This window comes from Arachis ipaensis, chromosome B02 (assembly GCF_000816755.2).
Source record: "Arachis ipaensis cultivar K30076 chromosome B02, Araip1.1, whole genome shotgun sequence".
Lineage (NCBI taxonomy): Eukaryota > Viridiplantae > Streptophyta > Magnoliopsida > Fabales > Fabaceae > Arachis > Arachis ipaensis.
The window spans coordinates 76,218,209-76,227,310 of NC_029786.2; positions in this window are offsets into that span (position 1 = coordinate 76,218,209).

Sequence of the window (9,102 nt, forward strand, 5' to 3'; positions counted from 1 at the left end):
TAGAATAATCAAATATGATATAATAGAATAAAATTTTTATTTAAATTTATTAAATATAGTATTTATCAAAATATATAAACGGTCAAATATTTATCAATATACATAACATATCATATTTCGGATATTGTATCCATAAATACATTAAAAGTGCATCACTGGGATATGACACACACACTTTTTAACACATTTCGGATGTATCCGGGATATAAAATAAAAGAAAAATTGGGTAGTGAGTATCCGAAATACGTACATAAAGAGTTATTGGGCTCAATATCTATGTTGAAATGGCTAAAGAGGGAGCAGTTGAGATGTTTGGATTCATTTGAGAGAGCTTTTTAAGTTTTGGAAAGTTTGAAAAATATATATGACTCAACGCTAGAATTACGTGCACTTAAGAAATATTAACAGGCCAAATGTGAGTGGTATGTAGCCGGTATACTAGACTACGAGATTAGTTTGTCTATTTCTTATTTTATATAGTTAATTAGTTGACATGTTGAAATATTTTGATTTATTTAATTTTAGTTGATATATTATTATATGTTGATTTAATTAGTTAGAAAATATGTTAAAATAACGACATATTATTTGTTTTAATTAATCAGTTGTCATGTTAGGATATTTGAACTTAAAAGGTTAGATGAGATGTTAGACATGTTGGTTTAAGTTGTTTTAATTAGTTAGGTTGATTTGATTTAATTAATTAGTTGATATAATATAATTTGATTAAATTATTTAATTAGTTAATTTAAAATTAAATTAAATTATTCTTATAGGGAGCTAAGGAATTTTATCTTTGACAATGTCTTTCTCTCTGCATTTGTGGAGCAGGGGAGACCAAAAAAACCATACTTTTCACCTTTTGTGGGGCAAGGTCATTATTACCCTCCAGAATGTGGCATACCATCTTGGTATGCGTACAGATGGTGACCCAATTGGCGGTTGCATTAAAGATTTTCAGCAGTATCATAGACACCCCACATGGTAGTGGGTTAAGGACTTGCTCGATGATAGGCCTTTACCATTTCCAGAGAATAGGAAGTAGAATTTCAAGCTAAAGATGACTTCGCTCAGAAATAGGGTCGCACACATATTGTCAGTATGCTATGTGTTACTTGCTAATGCTGAATGAGGGGTATTTGTTTATGGACAAGTCAGCAAACTTTGTCCCCCTCAAATAGTTGCCGCTCCTAAAGGACTTTGATAATTGTAGATGGTTGTTTTGGGGTTCTGCATTGGTTTCGCACACCTATCATTCATTGTGCAGTGCTGCTTGGTGTGATACGACTGGATTTGCTGGGTACATATCATTAGTGATGTCGTAGATTTACTACAGGTTCCCATCCTTCTGTCCGATGGCTAGAATGCTGTCAGATTCCCTCTTGCTTCGAGGTAATTAATGTTTACTTTTTATTGTCTTTCTTACTATGTGCAATATTAAGAACATAACATACTTCCTCCATGAGTAGGTTGGCATGACTCGAACAGTAGACAAGAGACCACGATCATGGCAGAGGACTATGATTGTGGCACCAGCTAGATGTTCTCAAGTTTGATGAGGTACGATGCATTTAATTTCCTCATTACCTACATAAATTACTCTTCCATTGCTAATTAGAGGATTCTACGTGTTTCTAGTTTTCGTGGACAATGTATGACAACCCCCAGCTATAACAGACAGTTCCTAATTGAATTAGGAGCATTGGAGAAATTTGTACATGGAGAGTCATAGTGCCACAGGTCTGCTTCCACTTTATAAAGTTCTATCATGTGGATAGGGTTAAGAGACAGCTTGGTGATTAGTAGCATCAGCCAGAGGACTCATCAATGTGGACGAATTTTTGTTTAAGACGACCCATGGCCCTAATATACACTATGATTGGTATGCTAGGTGGAGGCCAGTAGCCTGCAATAAAAGATGGTCACCATTGAGAGTTTCTCAGATCCTCGACCTACACAGGACTACTTGAGATGGTGATAAGCGGCATGTATTGTTTGTTTCATATCTAGAGATGATGTATTGGCTGATCTGATGGATATGACCTCATCTGCAGATATTCTCCTGACGTTCCGGGCCAGAGGGGTATGTTAGAACTTGCACGAGATGCTCCAAACCGTAGGTGGTGGGCGAAGAGGCACGTCAGAGATGATATTCAGAGACCAGTTCAAAAAGTTCAAGATTAGCGAGGGAGGCGTGAACCTACAGATGTTAAGTTGTCAAAATGAGGAGGAAAAGTATGCACGCCAAGAAGAGATCCAGAGGGTCCTCCGGTGACGACACTGCAAGATATGCCATCACCCAAATTCTTTGTTGGGCATGAGGCAGATATTGCGAGGGAGTTCATGCTAGGATCATCCTCAGGGGCACAGTACCAGGATCCCTCCTCCTTAGTAGAACATCAGCACGATAAGGACATTGTTTATTATCAGATTGATTTTGACATGAACACACCCAATTGAGTGTGCTTCGACAAGTTGTGGCATATGTGATGACGAATTTTTGACGGTTTAGAATTTCACAATAAATTTCCGTTGCAAGTATAGTTTCTAAACTAACAATAATCCTTTCATACAAAAATTTGGTTGTCACTAAAACAAACCTAATAAAATTAAACCGAAGTATTTAAACCTCGGGTCGTCTCTCAAGGAATTACAGGGAAGTGTGTTTATTATTGGTTATGGAAAAGTATCTTTTTGGATTTTTGAAAGGTTGAACAAGGAATGTAAATGATAAGAAAATAAACTTAATAATTAAGAAAGCTCTTGGCAAGGTATGAAAATTAGAAGTCCTATCCTAGCTATCCTTATCAATTGTGATATCAATTGTCCATTGCTCCCACTTAGTTAACCTCTAACTATGAAGGAAAGTCAAGTGGATGAATCAATTTGATTCCTCAAGTCCTAGTCAACTCCTAAGGAAAGACTAGCTTTAGAGGGATCCAAATCAACTAGCAACTTCTCAATTATCTATCAACAAAGGAGTTTGATAACTCAAGAGTCTCAAATTACTCAACCATAGCCAAGAGGAGAAAAATCTACACTAAAATCCAATTAAGCATTCTATCAAACAACTGGAAGGCATAACATAAAAACATAGAAAACTAGCAAGGAATATAAAATCCAAACAACCAATTGCAAGCATCAATGATAACAAATGAAGAAAGGAACAATAATTATGAAATACCTTAAATTGCATTAAATAGAAAATCAAAACTAACAAGAGAATTCATGAACCAAATAGCAACATAAAGTAATCAACAAAGGAAATAAATAAACTAGAATGCTAGAACAATTAATAATAGAAAGGAAACTAAATTAAAGTAGAATAGAAATCTAAAATTGAAAATAGCTAAACCTAAGAATCCTAAAACCTAGAGAGAGGAGAGAGCCTCTCTCTCTAGAAAACTACATCTAAAACCTCAATTTGATTCCTCAAGTCCTAGTCAACTCCTAAGGAAAGACTAGCTTTAGAGGGATCTAAATCAATTAGCAACTTTCAACTATCAATCAACAAAGGAGTTTGATAATTCAAGATTCTCCAATTACTCAACCAAAGCCAAGAGGAGAGAAATCTATACTAAAATCCAACCAAGCATTTCATCAAACACTTGGAAGGCATAACATAAAAATATAGAAAAGCAATAAGAGATAATAAAATCCAAATAACCAATTGAAAGCATCAATAACTCAGAAATAATAGAAGAAGCAATAAATATGAAATACCTCAAATTGCATTAAATAGAAAATCAAATCTAACATGAGAATTCATAAACCAAATGGCAACATAAAGTAATCAATAAGAGAAGAAAGATAAACTAAAGGACTAGAACAAATAAAAGTAGAAGAAAATTAAATTGAAATAGAGTAGAAATCTAAAATTGAAAATAGCTAAACCTAAGAATCCTAAAACCTAGAGAGAGGAGGAAGCCTCTCTCTCTAGTAAACTACATCTAAAACCTAAAATTATCTCAATGAAAGTTGTGTTGAATGAATGAATGTGATTCTCCCACTCTGCAGCCTCTAATATATGTTTTTCGGGCTTAAAACTGGGCCAAAAACAGCCCAGAAATCGCCCCCAGTAATTTCTAATTCGTCCAGCATGTGGCTCTGTCACGCGTATGCGTCATGCACGCGTGCGCATTGCCTAACTGCATGGCAATGATAAACCCATATTTCATGAGTTCTTTTGTGCTTAATTAGAGTGATTTATTCAACTCTTCACCTACTTATTCACATTAATTGCATAGTTTTACTTTTCCTTCCTTATTATGTCATGTAATGAAAAACATATTTTCTAAGCTTTAAAAATTAATTATTTTAATTACCTTTATTTCCATTCGATGCCGTGATTAGTGTGTTGAGTAGTTTCAGATTTTCTAAAGGCAGAATGACTTAAAGGATGAAAAAGGAAACATACTAGAATGGAAGGAGGAAGCAAAACGGAGCTTTAAAGAAATTGGTGTCCACGCGATCGCATGGATGACGCAATCGCGTGCCAAGCACGAATCAGCAGCGATGCGGCCGCATGCCTGACGTGACCGCGCGCCTCAAGCAAAATACACATGACGCGGTCGCATGACTGACGCGACCGCGTGGCAAGGAAAAGCTCCGAATGACGCGACCGCGTGACCCACGCGGACGCGTGACAGAGGCCACGCACCAGAAATTATAGAATACGCCCCCAGCGAATTCTGAAGCCCTTTTTGGCCCAGATCCAAGTACAGACAGCATAGACCAGAGGTTATAAAGTGTGGGAATGCTTCCATTCAAAGGGAGCTCGCATATTTTTCACCTTTCAATGATTTAGATTTAGTTGAGAGGGAGATCTTCTCTCTCTCTCTCTTTTAGGATTTAGGATTTCTTCTTGTTTTAAGAGTAACTCTGGATCCAGGTTTAATTGTTCTTTTATTTTAATTCTACAATTATTTATTCCAACATTTGAATTGATTATTATAATTTATGAATTATTCCATGTTACAGATTCCTATTTGAATTAATGATTATTTGAGGTATTTTCAGTCTATGATTGTTCTTTTTGATTTAAGTTGCCATTGCTTCCCATCTAAGGATACTTTTATTATTTCAGCAATTTACTTTTTCCCCTTTTTGGTTCTGGTTAAGAATTTAGTAACTCAACAGTTATTAAACTCAACAGAATTGATAATCGTTATCTTGCTGATTGAACTTTACTTAAATAATCCCAACCTTTTCTTAGGAAATAATTAGGATTCAAAGGTCAATTTAATCAGTCCCTTGACTTTCCTTTGCTCCGGTAAAGGTTGACCAAGTGGAATTAAGATACAACTTTCATTATTGTTGAGAAGGGTAACTAAGTTGGACTTCTAATTTCCCTTATCTTGCCAAAAGTTGTTTTACAGTTATTATTTATTTTTACTTGCCATTTAATTCACTCGTCATTTAAATTACTTGCTTCTCACCTTCTAAACCCCGATTACAACCTTTATAGCCAATAATAAGAACACACTTCCTCGCAGTTCCTTGAGAAGACGACCCGAGGTTTGAATACTCGGTTAACAATTTTTAAAGGGGTTTGTTACTTGTGACAACCAACACGTTTGTAAGAAAGGTTGATTGCTTGGTTTAGTAACTATACTCACAACGATATTTTTTATAACCTCTAAACCATCAATCTTCTGCATCTTTCAAAATGGCGCCATTGCCGGGGAACTGCTAACGTGTGCCTTATTATTGGTTATTGTAAATATTTTTCTTTTGCTTGTTTATTTATTTTTGTTTTTCCTTTTTATCTTTATTTGCTACTATGAACTCTCACCCCCCTCGCTTTGAGTTTGGTTCTAATATTGTTAAAGGAAATAGAAGTTACAGGCTACTAGGCTCTCAAATATACAAGGATCAACCACAGCTCCATGTGGACAGCCCAATGAAGAGCGTAGCATGAAAGAAATACTAGAGACTCCAGTGGACAAGACAGAAAATGAATTCGTACTAGAACAAATGGAAGAAGCTGTCATTGTTCAAGAAGAAGAGTTGGTTGAAGATCTAGGCGATGCTGAACTTCCTTGGGAATACAGAATTGAGGAAAACTCCGTCCAAGACACTACAGTTGATGCTAAGGAGGATACCGTACAATCTCCAAGGCAAGTCGTTTACAAAGAATCAGACGGAATAATCCAAGAAGCAAATTTCCTTGATGATGATAGTCACAAGTCTAGTGCTCCTAGTGATGAACTTGCGTCCGCAAGTGAATTCTCTGAGATCGAAGAATCTTCCCCAAGTGAATATGAAGATGATGCAGAGGTAGATTTCTCTCAACCTCCAATCTATGACTCGAGTGATGAGGAAGACATAGAAGACTTTGACCAGGATACAGATACAATCGAAGATCTTTGCAAGGAAGTGGAAGAACTCACAGAAGAGCACAAGGAAACGGAACTTGCTGAACCACCAAAAACACCTATCCCACGGCCATTACCACCTAATACAAGCTTCAAGTGGGTACAATCCTTAACTTATAATTTTACTTATTCACTTGAATATGGTTTGCTTGAAACAGATGGCCAGCTTAGAGCTCTCTGCGGCTTTAAGAGTAAGAGGGAAATGGCTCGTATTCAGAGCTGGTGCACCAGGTTCAATAAGGTTCCACGCTTCACCTTAAAGTACACAGATTGGTATCGTGCTCAATTGCATGGATCACGGAGGACGTTTGGTCGCCACGGTGAGATTCTACTCTTTAACCCGCCCGAATGGAAACTTACAAATCAAAACGGAGGCGGATCTAAAAACACAGCTTGGGATCATGGATTATGTTCTGACATTCGTCATCCCGGGAGGCTGAATATCTGTTTGAAGCTGCTCAAAAACTTTACATGCCTAGTTTGGGACCCCGGAGGCTATTGGCATTCCAAGCACTGGTGAAGATTTTTGGACGAATTTAAACATAAGCCACCATAACAGGATACTCTTCCAATGTCCAACTTAAGGACTTTAACTAAAAGTGCTAGGTGGGAGACAACCCACCATGGTATGGTCGCTTCTTTTTCAATTTATTTCTTGTTAATTGCTTTCAATTTTCCTTTTTCATTTTAATTTATTAAACCTGGAATCATGCATAAGCATCCATGATAGTCATTGCATTCTGCACTTTTCAGTCTAAAAAAAAAAGTGATTGCACGACGCGATCGCATGCCCCATGCGATCGCGTCATATCGCGAAAAACATCACCCATGCGACCGCGTGACCCACGCGGCCGTGTGATATATATATCAGCGTAAGGATCCAACGAACAGAAAGTTGGGCTGGAATCGTGCGGCCCTTGTGCATTTCGCACAAATTAGCCCACGCGATCGCATGCCCCAGGCGATCGCGTCACTTACCCAATACCAATCCCACGCGACCGCATGAGCGACGCGATCGCGTCGCATGGATTGCACATCGCCCCAAAAGGAGACAGAGAGTTGCACTAAAACGGCGCTGGAGTTGTGCGTTTAGCACGACTTCCAGCGACGCGATCGCGCGACCCATGCGATCGCGTCACCCTTCTTTCCCCCTTGCATGCGATCCTGCACCCCACGCGATCGCGTCACTCCCATTCTCGTCCCAACCACGCGACCGCGTGCCCCACGCGGCCGCATGGATTCGAAAATATAACCCCCCACCCCGCGAACCCTATCAGTCGCGCAGCCCTCACCCCCAACCTTCTTCCCCTTCTCTTCCTCCTCTCCCTCCAACCACCACCCACCACCTAAACCCTTTCTCCGACACCAACCCCCTCCGCCGCCACAACCGCGTCGCCGTGCACCACCACCGCGCCGGACGCCGCCGTAGCCACCTTCTTCCCTGTTCCACCCCTTCCGCTTACCAGGTTCCGCAACACGCAACTATTTTTTTTATCTGTTCGTCACTTTTCTGTGTTTTTTATTCCATTTATGTTCATAATTAGGATAGTTAGACTTGCATGTTGTAGTAGATTTTTAGGTTGTTAGGTAGCTTAGGCTGTGGTTAGTGGATCTAGGTCTGTTTAGTTGCACTGTTCTTACTTCTGTTTTACCCTATGTGCAAATCTGTTGCTAATTTCTTTTTCAAATCCTAACCATACTAACCCTTTTGGTCTCTTTTCTGATTATTTTCACTTTCCTCTAACTTTCTAACCATGGCATATTGCTTATTTTTTTCCATTTAACATAAATTCAATCACATTTCAATTACTCATTTTCCTTATTCTATTTCTCCCCTACCGCTTTGAGTTTCCTTTGTTTAATTGCTTATTTGCTTTCCTATTTTTTTATCCATTCCTGATTTTCTGTTTTTCAGGATGTCTGCCTCACACAGGAAAGGTAAAGGCAAGGCCACTGGCAAGCGCAAGAGAGGAGATTCCTCCCAGTCCATCATTTCTCTAATGCACGATACCTCATGGCAGGAGAAGAACTTCACACCGCAGGAGAAAGCTAACCAGCTGCTACCTGCAAATGATCCTATAAAATTTGCAAACCGGTACTGTGAACTGAAGTACCCGGCTTTTGCAAACTTCAGAAATCTATACCTGGAACGTACCTTGAAGATTCCAGAAGCCCTCCAGCAGTACACTACTGAGCAAATCAAGCAAAGGGACTGGTACTTTCTGGAGAGACCACTGACAGAGGTCAATGCATCTTGGGTCCGGGAATTCTATTGCAACTACTACCTTACTACCCTAGATGCAGTGAACCTGAGGGGAAAGCAAATTCTGGTCACAGAGGAAGCCATAGAGACCATTCTCCAGCTCCCAGCCAAGTCCGATCAGCCAGATGGTTTTGCACAGGCTGAGGAGGACATGGGCCAGATGCAGTTTGACTGGGATGCCGTAAAGGCACGGATAGCTCTCGACCCTGCTGTTCCTTGGGAGATGGGTCAGAACACCACTATGCCTAGAGGGATCAAGAGAGTGTACTTAAATGATGAGGCTCGGCTATGGCATCAGATCTTGAGTAATTTTGTGATGCCGAGTACTCACGAGAAGGAGATCCCGGCTACCATGATCACCCTCCTTTGGTGTGTGCTGGAGGGTAAGGACATATACTTACCTCGTTTTATCCGGCATTATATGGCCAGGGCCCACGTACGAGGCACCCTCCCCTTTCCTTA